Raw genomic sequence first — 14,355 nt, forward strand, 5'->3', positions numbered from 1 at the left:
CTTTTACTGGACCATTGGGGATAGAGCATTTCTGTGACCTTGAGGTCAAGCACAACTATGTGAATGGCTTTGTCTAAGGAAAAATTAACAGGATGGAAATATGCTTTTACTAAATAGAAGTAAAAACAGAACAGAATAAAAAACAAATCTAGAGTCCATAAGGAGGGACTTAATTCAAAAAAGGTATTGCAAAGGGGTAGAACGGACCATGGCAATAGGGAAAGGGGAATTATTATAATAGGGAAACATTTAGAACATAAGATCTGCAAATGCCTCAAAAGTTAGGCAAAAAGGATTATTTTTCTTCTATGGGAAGAAGTAAACAAAGCTAAAAATAACTGAGTGTGGGGTGGTGGGATGAATGAGAGTGGCATGAATAGACTGTAGATCAGAGGGTGTTTTACCTGGAGTCCAGCTTATTCTCCTGAGTGGCATTTAAGGTAGAAGGCTTTAACCTAACTTAGGCCCGGGGGGGCAAAGTCCAGAAGCCTGGGGGATGGATAGGATCTTAAATAAAATTTGGTTAATAAGCATTTTGTTCCAATTGATCACTGGGGGATGAGCAGTTCAAGCTAATCATTTACGAGGTGAAGAAGGGGAATCTGGAGGGCTTATGTCTAGCCTTGTCATAGTTAAACACGGCGGCATCCATGATTGTCATCTAAATCATGTGGGAAAGGATGTTTATCTGTAGTACGCTGTTTCCTGGAACACAACGGATAAGTGATTTCTTCAGGTGTGGATGTTTTCTAGGATCACAGATCTGGATAAAATTCAACATTGTCAAAGCATCTAATTGCCAGTGCCATAATAATTGTTAAAAGAAAATGTTCCACAGACAATTTACTGACCTAATAAGCTCTTATTCAATGATTCATGAATCAGGTAGCATCAGTCTAGCAAATAGAAAGGAGCTCTGAAAAGTTGTACAAGGTGAGAGATTTTTATAAACCAGAGTGAACAGGAATAAAAAATGTTATACTTGGCATTTGCTGGTTGGCTAAAGCTGGGTTACTTTCCTTATTTAGAGCAAAGGGAAGTCTTGGAATCCAATTGCTTACTTGTGCTGAGCAGGGCAATGCTGGGCAGTTGACCTAGGCCTTTCTCTTCTGGGAGAGCCAAGTATAGAAACTCAGTTGAGTTTTGGTTTGCTGATACGGAGATTAGCATGAGTGACTCCATCTGGAGCCTAATCTGGTTACTTTAAATAAAGCTCCTTTGTTGTTACACTGGTTCTGAAAGACTGGAGCTATCTGACAGGCTGAGGCAACCCCTGAAGGAGCATGTCTTGGGTCTCTAGCCAAGTAATAGACTCTAAGTGAGACTGTAATATGCCTTTATTGTTATTATCAAGTGATTAATGAGTTAATACTACTGTGTTATTATGATTAAAATAACTTTGATATTAACTAGTTGGTTGGCCATTTTACCAGATTTCCTTCTGATTCTTGAATAAGATAGTATTTGTATATAAATAAAAATAACTAAATAAATAAAACTTAGATTCCCAAATGTATTAGGTGGGCTTGAGAATAGATCTGAAAATGAATAGAAAGTGCTCAAGAATTTCTTTTTTTTTCTTCTTTTTCTTTCTTTTTTTTTTTTTTAAAGTTAGCTTTTTTAATATGGAGAAGACTGGGTTTTCTATTTTATTTTATTTTATTTTATAGAAAGAATGAAAAGAAAGAGAGCATAGAAGCAGGCACCTAGGGAGAGGAAGAAGCAAAATCCCCTGCTGAGCAGTGAGCCCATGGGGCTCAATCCCAGGACTCTGGGATCATGACCTTTGTGGAAGACAGATGCCTAACTGACTGAGCCACTCAGGTGCCCCTTTTTCTTTGTCTCCTCCTCCTCCTCCTCCTCCTCCTCCTCTTCTTCTTCTTCTTCTTCTTCTTTTCTTAAAGCAGAAACAGCAAAAATGTGTTTTGACAGAAGTTGTGATTATCCAGAGAAACTATTGCACAAAATTAAGCAATGATTCACTGAATTAGGGTGTGGGAATTAAAGTTTATATAAAATTTTAAAAATAGCAAGAGATGGAGGTTTCCATTCTATTTAATTTTGCCTTGCTAGGCATAGTCTAATAACCTCCTTTTGTTTTTTAATTCAACATTTACAAATTTGGTTATGTATAGTGCTGATGAGGTACTTATAATAATTTTAAGAATAAGAAATAGTTAAAATGTAAGTACTCTGGCCTTCTTTAAAATGGAGGATTTCGTGACCAAAATATACATGACCAAAAATACAAATACTTTCCTTTAATGGGAGAATGTAAGTATAAAATTCTCTTTAATGTTCATGAAATAGGAGTATTTACCCAAAGATTTTTGGAATGTATATTTTATATTAAAAATTTGAAGAAAGAGGATACAATTTAGGTATAATTTTAATATTTACATTTTTTGGATGGTTCTTTTCTGGCTCAAAGATATGAACAATGTCTATATGTTGAAAATGAAGGAACTGATTATGTATGATAGCAAAAGATGTCTGAACATGTTATAAATCATTTGATGTGTTTATACTGGTTATGTAATTCAAAATGCTAGCACATGTTTATCTGAGAAGTTCATAAGATGTTAACATTTTAAAATAAGAAAATATTTTAAATAACATATAAATTACATATAATGCACTAAATATAATAAATGTGTGATATAAGTATGCATTTATTATTATTTAATAAGATAATCTGAAAAATCAATACAATAAGATAAAAATTAATAGAATACTTATTCTAGAAAACTTTGAAAAATACATTTTCAAAATTATATTGATGACCTAGCCTAGATAGGAAACTGTACCACATATTTTCTATCAGTGGAGTAGTTCGAATTTCACCTAATTTCTATTATGATCAAGATCAGACATTTGACATATAGCTGCTCAGGGTTATGGTCAAGCACAATTTGTTGCATTAGGAGAATGCTTTCTGTGGCTTCCTGTAAAGATTGGAATCAAAATTTTGGCTTCATTAACTGTATACACAAATCAACAAAATTAACTGGTTCAGATTTGCCAAGACAGTATTTTTTTTAAAAACGGTATTTAGAAAATAAAAATCTGTAGATAGCATAGTTAACATTTTGCCTATTTTTTTTTAAAGATTTTATTTATTTATTTGACAAAGAGACATACAGTGAAAGAAGGAACACAAGCAGGGGGGAGTGGGAAAGGGAGAAGCAGGCTTCCCGTTGAGCAAGGAGCCTGATGCGGGGGCAAATCCCAGGAAGCTGGAATCATGACCTGAGCCAAAGGCAGACGATTAACCAACTGAGCCACCCAGACACCCCATCATTTTGCCTAACTTTGATGTACCTATTGCATCATTTAGAGCCTTAGTCCATCAAGATCAAAGTGGTAGGGAGTTTCCCCAATGTCACCTGCAGGAAACGGAGTTAGGGCAGGATCTTGGACTTGGTATTTTTGCCACGATTGTTTACATTATCTGGGGACTAAATTGGACATAAATTAATGTATTGAAATTCATTTCTATTTTCTGTACGTCTAACAGAGCTGTTAAAGAGCACCATAAAAGACTTTGTTTCAGGATTTAGTAGCAAGTATGTGCTATAATTTATCGCTCATGAGTGATGTCTGTTTTCTGCCATGTATTCTGGCTTGTTTTGACTAGGCAGCAATCTCATTCACCTTGTGCCAGGACATAGCTTTGTCTTCTGGAGTGTGAATTGTCACAAAAGAATAATGAATCTGCAATTCCATGTAGATATGAATTAGTTTCCAGACACATAAAATGAATCAACACAGTGAACCCACTGGAGATTATATGCTTTGAGGCTGAACTTTTGCAAACGATTGTTCTGATAGAAATATGGTTTAAAAAGATTTTACCTTCAATTAGTATTTTTTTTTCAATTAGTCTTTTCAACACTTTACATATTATAAAGCAGATGTCAAGCTGTCTCACAGATGTACTGAAAAATCCAACTTTCCCAGTTGTGGAATCCAGAATTCTTTGCACATAGAAGATTTTGAAGTGGCTGACGTTTTGCATTGAGGATTTACATTCATGTCTTTAGGATTTATCAAATATAACATAATTAGAATCTGAGAACAAAAGAGTTGAATGATGATGATCTCTGAAAGATACATCATATACCTTCTTACAATAGAATATTTAAGGGTCAGGTCAACATTTTACTTTATTTATTTTTATTAGATGCTCTCTGAACCATGCTAAATGTTATAACATGTTAGGAGTAAGACCTTAACTTCAAGTATGGTTTCTAGCTCATTAAGAAAATAATATAGATTCAACCCAAAGATAATTTATAGAACACCATCACCAATGTGCTTAAAACTCATCGATGGATCGCTATGCCAGATAAATTCAAGTTTTGGAACAAGTTATTCAGGTGTCAGTGTGACTCAGCACATACCTATCTCTGCACTGTCCTACCTAGATTTATGCTTTAAAATGCTTGATAGCCTGTAGTTCCTCACACACCTCTTACTGTTTTGCATATATGTATCTTCTCATCATACTTCTTACCTGGGCCTAAAATATTCTTCCCACAGATTTTGGACAAATTTTTTCCTGGTATCCTTAGGTGTTATCTCTGTCTTTAACAGTTCAGGGAAAACTTTTGAAATTATTTGCATGGGGTTTTCTACATGTCTTAGTCTGCTCGAGTTGCTGTAACAGAATGCCATAGACTGGGCGGTTTATAAACCTCAGAAATTATTTCTCACAGTTCTCCACACTCGGAAGTCCAAGATCAGGTGCTAGTAGCTTCAATGTCTGGTGAAAGCCTGCTCCCTCGTTCATAGACAGCTGCCTGCCTTCTAGCTGTGTTTCTCTGCAGAAAGAGTGAGGGAGCTCTCTACCGTCTCTTTTATAAGGCATTAATTCCATTCATCAGGTCTCTACCATCATGACCTAATTACCTCCCAAAGTCCCATTTTCAAGTACCATCATACTGAAGATTAGGTTTTAACATATATCTGGGAAGAACACAAACATTCAGTTTATAGCACTGCATAACAAAAAACACAAGCTATTAAGTTGAAATTTCTCTGTATACATTTGCTTTCCTTCCTAGATTATCAGTGCTGGTTAACTCATTTTCATTCCTGTCTTTTAGCAAAGTGATTGGCACATGATTGAGGATCAAAAATATTGGCTAAATTAATTTTGAAAATTGGATAAATTTAGGGAAAAATAAAAGTCACTCTAGACAGGCTTATGTAGCAAATGCTTTATAACAAAATCGAAGTATATGCCTATAAAATATGCTCTGTCTTGACTATTCTTTAGGCATGTTTGTTTCCTATTTCAACTTTAGGAAGGAATGAGTGACTGGGGAAGAAGAGACTTTAATAAACAAGAGTGATCTATGCAAGTAAAAACTGTTAGTATTAGAGCAACTTATTGGACTTAGAAGCGGTGATATTATCCAATGAGACTTTTTTTTTTAATAGCCAAACTTATTTTAGAAGTCATGTGACTATTATCTATAAATGATTACAAAGCCAGTATTTCTTAAGCAATCAAGGATATGGAATGAAGGAAGAGATATATGCTCTCTAAATTTTGATCTTGACCAATGTGGAGTAGCTCTCTTACAAGAAATATATCAGAATGGAAACAATATTTATAACTCACTGTATGAAATAGCTGCTGAGAATTATATTATTTAATCTGATAATTGGAGAATTCAATTCAAACATAAGTTGGCTTTAATTATTTTAAGGGCAGTGATTTGGAAGAAAATTCAAGCTTATAACTACAAAAGGAAGAAAAGTAGGTTAAAGGGAGACAGCTTATTTAGGAGAGTGTCTTAATATTTCACATTTATTTACTTTCAAGGAAGTTCCCAACAGAAGTGGTTAAATCACAGTCACTGGAGATATTTGACATTAGCTGGACAACAGCTGTCATAGATGCCATACATAGACCCTAAGCATCTGCTGATGGTTGAAGTACTTGACACTTAAAGAAAATATCAATGAACCCTGATATTATAGGGTGTTTCTGGTGCTTTTCCCACCCATTTTGTGATCCAAGCAATAGCATAAGGATGACAGGTTGTTTGTTGAAGCATAATAATCCCGTGGTCCTTTCAAAGAGTTCTAATGGAAAATGTCTCCCTAAATGTTAGTATCTTTTTTTAAGCACATCAGTTCAACACTTAATAGACTACACATTATGGAAAATATGAGGGTTGTCATGACAACTGGATGAAAATTTTAGTTGATGTAATTCATTTCACATAATGCAGTATTCTCTTCCTTCCTGTTTGTTTAAAAAATAATTCCAAAGTCCATATTCTGCACTGAAATAGGCTGCAGTATGTCTGAAAATATATACTGCAGAGTTAAATAAGACTTTAAAGAAAATTTATTTTGTCTTGTCAGATTCTGCCACTGTATGTCCTGGTTCCATCTCAGCCTCCCTCAAGTCAATTTAATGCCCTGAACATTGAATGTAGTATGCATACCCCCAGGCTTAAATTGAGCTCAGGAAGAATTTATTCTTAGAGTTTGGTGAGCATAAAAAGTAGGTTAATTTTATAGAAAAGATTAAGCAGCAAATTTGAAATACCAAAGTGGAGCATGTAATTCCATTTACGGTGTACATATAGGGCAGACTGAGTCATCAAGCAATGGAATGAAAGTATAGAGTATTAGACCACAGGAAGGATCATCGAGGGTATCTGGTTATGAAAATATTTAATGGAATAAATAATTTACATTTCAGTTTCAAATAGTCTTATTCTATTCTTTCCTAGGAAAATAATGTACCAGATGGAATCTTATCACATTCGTATCACCTCATGTAAATATAGGTGACTATATTAATGGAACCAATATTATTTTGTACATTTTTCTAGCACTGTTAAATATTTCCAATAGTAGAAATAAATAGAAACATAGATAATGACCAATATAATTTCTACCATATAGACATTCCTTTTACTTCTCCCTCCAGCAAGTGAAACATAAAAACTCAGTGCACCAGTAATGTAGATATGCTTACATATATCTCAGTTTTTTCTCAAAAGAAAGTTAAAATTCTAGTTATGCAGTTAGGCAACTCTTTTCATAAAATTTATATTTAATTATTTATGAAGCCAAGAAGTATAAGATTCTCCATAATCTATTCCCAGCTTTTCACTTACTCCATCATAGTTCTCTTCTTACTGCTTTTTTTGGATTAGAGAAATAAGTAAATAAATTTAATGAGGTATATTGGCATCTGACAAGATAAAAAAATATAGTTTTTATGAAAAATTTAGGGACATTCAAATTTCAGTGGTAGATTATTAAATAGTATAGAGTCATTAAAAACAAGACGTTGTAATTTCTCTGTAGTGTTCATAGTAAATTTGTTGAGATTTATTAGAAGTAAAAAGTTAGGAGGAAATATTGTTTTTAATGGAGGTTTTTGTTCTTGTTGTTGTTTTTGTTTGTTTTTTCCTAAAGAAATAATTTAATTTAGTGGTGAAATCCCAGACTCCTAAACTAACTGGCTGTGTTTAAATGCTGGTTTAATTATTACCTATATATATTATCTCTGTCAAGTTACATATCTTTGTATATCAATTTCTTCTCTGGCCAACATCCCTGCCCCACTTCTAGCCACTATATTAACATCTATCTCGGGATGTTGTTTTGAAGATTAAATGAGCTGCTATATTTAAACCACTTGGGAAATTTTTCAAGACAGTAAAATAAGAGCTGATTTTCATATTTATCTTTATTATGTGCTTTCCATCAACACTAGATGCACTGAATGCAGGACTTAGAAAAGCTTTCATCTAAAAATCCTGACCATGGTTTAAATCTTAAGGGTATTTATATTTTCTTAACTAAATGTCTAAAACGGACTATCCAAAATTTCATTCAATGGCTCATAAATTTCATTAAGTACTGAGGTGCTTTTCCCCATCCAATTTCACATCTACAGAGTACCAGTTGCAAAACAGGCATGAGAATCCATACCAGTATCCAAACAGTAAGTGGTATCACAAAAATGAAGCCTTTTTCTAGCCACACTTTTTTAATAGGGATGAAAACATTTTTAGAAGCTACCAGAAGAAATCTTAACATCACATTGCCCAATGGAATAGAATCACCTGTACATGTTTAGACCAATGATGGCTTGGGGGGGAGGATAAGTGATTTAACTTCTTTTTTTTTTTTTTTTTTTTTTAATGTCGGAAGATGACATGAAAGGAAAGTTGTCCCGTGAGGGAAATGCTACAGCTGAACGCGGAGCAGGTGTTTTGTTTTGTTTTTTTTTTTAAGATTTTATTTATTTATTTGACAGACAGAGATCACAAGTAGGCTGAGAGGCAGGCAGAGAGAGAGAGGTGGAAGCAGGCTCCCCACTGAGCAGAGAGCCCAACGTGGGGCCCGATACCAGGACCCTGGGATCATGACCTGAGCCGAAGGCAGAGGCTTTAACCCACTGAGCCACCCAGGCGCCCCGTGATTTAACTTCTTACCATCGAGATATCACCGCCTGTTTTCTAAACAAAATAGCTTGAGGTGCATGCCAAAAACGTGTGAGGAGGATTTGGCTCTAGTTTTCTAATTTGCTGAATCCTGGTCTAGTTTACATAGTTAGAGAAAGGAAAGACTGGACAAAATACACAGAAAATTGGAGACAATGATTGACTAGATGGTTCTCACTGCTTAAGAACAAACAGACAGGCTTTTTGTTTTTATTTGATAACCAATAACTTTTTAAAACAGCTCACTATGTAGGTCAAAGCTTTATACATTTAATATAATAATATTCTAGTTTGACTTGATTTCTTCATTACTCAAAGACTATAGTGTTTAGTGGAATTTTCTAGCACTTTACTATTTCAAGGAACTTCCACTCATTTTGTTTCAGTGTTAATGAAACTCAAAATCTGAATAATACATTATCATTACATTAGTTTGAAAAGCATCATAGAATTTTAGTGCTGAATCAATTTAACTTTATCTTTCATAATCTTTAGTGGACATTAAATTGGTATAAAAAATGTAAGATAAGCTTAGGAATCTGTTTCTTGCACTTGGGTTTCACAACATATTCTGACACCACATTAGATATGTCGTTTTTCTTAAACTTGGAATCATTATTGTCTGTTATAGAATAAAGTCACTTTTCTTTGGACAAATATGCATTTTTGACCCTGGCAGACCATTTATTAGTTGCACTAACAATACTTTAACAATATTATGGTTTATATATGACTGTCCTGAAATTTCCATATATGGACACAAAGAAATTATAAGAAAAAAACAAACAAATAAACAAATAAAAAGCAAAAAGCCCCAGACACTAAAAAAATCAAAGTGAACCCAGAGTGTTCAAATCCTATGTGTTCAGAAATTCATTCACTAGCATTTTTATTTCCTGATATGTAATATATTGATGTGATAATATATTTTTAAAAAATATAATTCCTCAATTAGTACAAAATATATTTATTCCTCAGGATAGTATGTTGCATTGTTCTTTTCAGAGCAAATATAGGATTTTACAATAACTTTTTAAAAATTCCATAGATCTATGTATATTCTCTCACTCATTGTTGTAGATTTGTATTAGGTCAACTGAGCTTTGCTGGTACTGTTTTCCAATTCCGTAGTTCTAGATCATATGGGCCACAAGAGACCTTTTGTGTTGGCTTTGGAAGACGAAAGTGAACAAGCAGCCAAGTTCTTTTTCAGCTCAGAAGGGTAGTGCAGAGCTAGGCGCTGTGGTAGCACACACATATTGTAGCGGGTTTGCTGGATCCCCTCATTGGCCTGGGACAGCAGCCAGACCCACGGCTTCTTTAGATCCCGCCAGATCTTCCTCATTTTCTCCAACTCCTGGGCACTGGTTTCTTTTGCATGTCACCTTCATCAGAACTAGAGACTGTGAGAGACCAGTGCAGATTCTGTCTGGTCTTCATGGGCTCCACTCTGCCCTTACTCTCCTCCACTTCACATCTATGTTTCCTTCCTGACAGACTGCCCCGCTCTTCAGGCCCAGCACTGAAAGCAAAGCAACAGGTATATATGAGCTGTAACCAGTGTCTACAATTGTTTAAATCTTTTGTATGAATTCCATACTTTATAATTTTTAGCGGTTCTATTTTTATGATTGAATCCTGCCTGATAAACTCATTATCTTGAATATTAATTGCTGTTATTCTCATCCGGCAACATCTAAATTTTCCATATAACGTTCTGAAACATAACTTTCCTTTAAAATGTTTTACTTAGCTTTACATCTTGTGCTGAAGAGCAAACTAATGAATAGTTCATTAGTCAGTGGGTGAATTCTTCACAGCATAAACATTTTTTAAAATAAAATGCAATGGACTTTGCATTTCAAATTATGGAAATGGAAAAAAATGGAAAGCCTAAGATGTTACTATTAACATTTTAAGATTGTATTTATTTATTTATTTGAGAGAGGAAAAGAGCCTCAGCAGGAAGAGGGGCAGATGGAGAGGGAGAGAGAATCTCTTAAGCTGACTCCTCTCTGAGCACGGAGCCTGACTCTGGGCTAGATCTCATGACCCAGAGATCAGGACCTGAGCCAAAACCAAGAGTCCAACCCTCAACCAACTGCACCACCCAGGTGCCCCACTTTTAACATTTTATTATATTAAGTGTGCAGTAAAGGGGTCAGAAAAGTACCTTTCCAAAACCCGTGTGAATAAAGTGAATTCTGGGAAAGTATAGCCTGAACACACACCCTCAATTCCTTCCTATGGTGTCACCTTCTTTGAAATAACAGCAAAACATATCAGCTTACTTGTATAGTTTAGGTAATATGCCTAAGGCTCTTTTATTCTGGTAAATGTATCAGTTAGATACATTTGATACATCATGTATCATTTAGAACATGACAGTCACAATTAACAAAAACTAGAGATCTAAATTATTTGCTCCTCGCCAAGGTAAGATAAAATAAACACACTCTACTCTGTCTTTCCTACTGAAAGTAACTATTAAATCTAGACAGAATGCATGGGTCATTTGTTTGAGAACATTGAAAAACAAAACAAAACAAAACAAAACAACAGCAGGCATTTTGGAGAAAAAGACCAGAATTCTAAATGCCACAGAACCAGTAGTAACTTTACCATTCTTCCCCTAGTAGATAAATAAATAAATAAATAAATAAGGTAGAATGCAAAATCCCAAAGGGGTCATGAGCGTGGATAAGAATAATCAAGAATAATCCAGGAAAACCCTAGTAGTTCTAGCTAAGTAGTAGAGACAGTGCAGAACTACTTCCATCCTCTTTTCCCCCCTCTCTCTCTTCTCATGCCCTAGCCACCAGTGTCTTGGCAATGTTGCCAGAAATGTCAACGTAATGTAAATCTACAGAACCCAAAACACTGAGGGAAAGAAACTCTTATAAATGGTGCTCTGAGTCCCTGAAGATGGGGAAAATCCCTTGATTTTTTTTTTTTCTTTGTCTCTGTATCCGCTGCTTCATTTTGAATGCAGGGATGCTGTAGAAGTGTGCAACAGAGTGGGATTATTAAAAATTCAGCTTTCTGGCTTTCTGGAGAAACAAAGGGGAGATATACATGCACAAAACTGACACTAACTGGCAAGCCAAGGATTTTGAGAACTAAACTAAAAGAGACTACTTCTCAGGTCTCAGAGTCATTGGGAACTACATACCAGAGACAGATCCAGATGGTACAGCAAAGTCTTTGAAAACTGAGCTAACGTTGAACCTATGGTCTATAGTGGTCAGGTTGAAATTTGCAATCTGAAGCTAATCAGGTCAATTTTGTGATTAAAGAAAAAATATTATCATTCTCCCTATGATTTAAACAAGATCAGAGAATTCATAGCATGATATCTGAAATGTACAGTATGCTCTCCAAAATTATTTAGCATATAAAGAACAAGGAAACTCTCAAATGGCATGGAACAAGATACAATAGAAAAAAGTGTCAAAATTTAAAAAAAACTGTTGAAATTAACTGGCAAAGATTTTAAAGCTGCTCTTATAAGAATATTTCAATAAGCCATTGTGAGCACTCTTGTAACAAACTTAAAGGCTTAGCCAGGAAAAACAATATATAAAGAAATAAAGATATACAATAACAACCACAACAACAACAATAAAATTACACAGGAGGGGTTCAATAGTCCTCTGGAGATGACAAAGAAAGGAACATGAAGATAGGACAATAGAAATGATCTAATCTGGGCTAAAGAAATTTTTTAAAGATTAGAAAAAAAAATAAACAGAAACTCAGGAATCTCTGGTAATATAACAAAAGAATTAACATGCATGTCAGTATATTCCAAAGAGAGGAGAAAGCCTCCAATAATATTTAAAGAAATAATGCCTGAAAATTTCCTAAGTTTTGGAAAAACATACAACCCCTCCTGTGTAATATTTTTGTTGTTGTTATGGAACAAAAAAAATTTGAAACAAGATAAACATCTTTCACTCAGCATGTTTGGAGATTCATCTATGCTACAGTATGCATCAGTACTTTATTCTTTAATTGAATAATAATATTGCATTGCAAGTGGAATTTTCCCAAATATATCCAAAATGTGTTTATTTATTTGTCTGATAATGTACATTTGGGTTTTTCTACTTACTGACTACTGTGAATAGTGCTGCTACGAACATGTAAGTACATGTACTTGTTTAAATATCTGTCTTCAGTGAGGATATGGAGAAAGGGGAATCCTCCTATACTGTTGGTGGGAATGCAATCTGGTGGAGCCACTCTGGAAAACGGCATGGAGGTTCCTCAAAAAGTTAAAAATAGAGCTACCCTACAACCCAGCAATTGCACTACTAGGTATTTACCCTAAAGATACAAATGTAGTGTTCCAAAGGGGCACATGCACCTGGATGTTTATAGCAGCAATGTCCATAATAGCCAAACTATGGAAGGAACCTAGATGTCCATCAACAGATGAATGGATAAAGAAGATGTGGTGTATATGTAGATGATGGAATACTATGCAGCCATCAAAAGAAATGAAATCTTGCCATTTGCAATGACGTGGATGGAACTAGAGGGTATTGTGCTGCTGGAAATAAGTCAATCAGAGAAAGACAATTATCCTGTGAGAAATTTGAGAGGCAGGGTACAGGGGAAGTGGCGGGGTAGGGAAGGTAAACATGAAACAAGCTAAGATTGGGAGGGCAACAAACCATAAGAGACTCTTAATCTCACAAACAAACTGAGGTTTGCTGGGGTGTGGGGGGGCAGGGAGAGGGTGGTTGGGTTATAGACAATGGGGAGGGTATGTGCTTTGGTGAGTGCTGTGAAATGTGTAAACCTGATGATTCACAGACCTGTAACCCTGGGGCAAATAATACATTATATGTTAATAAAAATATTAAAAATAATTAAATATCTGTCTTCAGTTCTTCTGGGTACAGAGCTAGGAGTGTAATTGCAGGGTGATATAATTTCATATTTAACTTTTTTAGGAACTATCAAACTATTTTTCACATCTGGACCATTTTCCATTGTCACAAGCAATGTACGTGGGTTTAGATTTCTCCATTTTTTTTTTACCAACACTTTTTTTAATAAATATAATTTTTGTTATAGCCATCATAGTTGGTGGGAAGTGGTACTTCATTTTTGTTTGTTTGTTTGTTTGTTTGTCTTGAATTTCCTTAATTACTAGTCCTGTTAATATGTCTTCACATGCTTCTTGGTCATTTGCATATATTATTTGGGGAAATTATCTACTCAAGCCCTTTGCCCATGATTTAATTGGATTGCTTCTACTTTTGTTGTTGAGTTTTAAAAGTTCTTTCTGACAGTATGAATAACAAAAAGAGAAATGACTGTCATTTAATGTAAAAGATTGAATTTTAAAAATCCATGAGTGCATAGAAATACATAAATAGAAAGTGAGAGGGAAAGGGAAAAATGAAAGAAAAAAGAAAAAGAGGGAGAAGGAAGGAAAAAGTAAAGGAGGGAAGGAGGAAGGAAGAAAGCAAGCTCATCTAGCAAACTTTTACCTTGAAAAAAAAAAGGATAATTAAAAGGAAGGAATTTTTTTGAAGATTTTATTTATTTATTTGACAGAGAGAAAGAAATCACAAGCAGGCAGAGAGGCAGCCAGAGAGAGAGGGGGAAGCAGACTCCCCACTGAGCAGAAAGCCTGATGCGGGACTCTATCAGAGGACCCTAAGACCATGACCTGAGCAGAAGGCTGAGGCTTAACCCTCTGAGTCACCCAGATGCCCCAAAAGGAAGGAATTTAATATTTACATTTTTTATTAAGGATGAACTCTAGTTTGTCTCCAGTTCTTGAAAGAACAATTTTCTTCATAGGATAATGCTAGCTAATGAATGAACAGTAATATAATTAGAAAGTAGTTCTCTC

Source organism: Enhydra lutris, unplaced genomic scaffold, assembly GCF_002288905.1.
Source record: "Enhydra lutris kenyoni isolate GAN:26980312 unplaced genomic scaffold, ASM228890v2 scaffoldscaffold28, whole genome shotgun sequence".
Lineage (NCBI taxonomy): Eukaryota > Metazoa > Chordata > Mammalia > Carnivora > Mustelidae > Enhydra > Enhydra lutris.